The following is a 418-nucleotide window of genomic DNA, read 5'->3' on the forward strand; positions in this document are numbered from 1 at the left end:
TCCCCGCCCCCCCCGCGCCCTTCCAAAGCCGCAGGCTGCCAATGGCCAGCGGCACCGCGCTGGTTCGGCCACCCGCCCTGGCCCTGCCGAGCGACAGCTCCACTCACCATCTGCTCCCTAATTAGTTATTTGTTATACATCATGTTCTTAGATATTAAATTACTCAATGCAGTTGAAAGTGCATTAAATACTTCCCTAATATTAATCAAAGCTGCCAACCATTATGCAATTGTTACATGGGAGCTGTGGAAACGTGCTGGGAAGAGGGATGGCAGATCACAAATGAAAGAATATTTGGCTGCAAATCCCGCAATTAATTAACAGACACCTCCCCTATAAATTAGTGAGACAAACACTGCCATAGACTTACCCTGTTAGCACAGAATTTACTCACCTCATAAAAAACACTGCAGCGGAC

Source organism: Buceros rhinoceros, unplaced genomic scaffold (assembly GCF_000710305.1).
Source record: "Buceros rhinoceros silvestris isolate BGI_N320 unplaced genomic scaffold, ASM71030v1 scaffold22206, whole genome shotgun sequence".
Taxonomy (NCBI): domain Eukaryota; kingdom Metazoa; phylum Chordata; class Aves; order Bucerotiformes; family Bucerotidae; genus Buceros; species Buceros rhinoceros.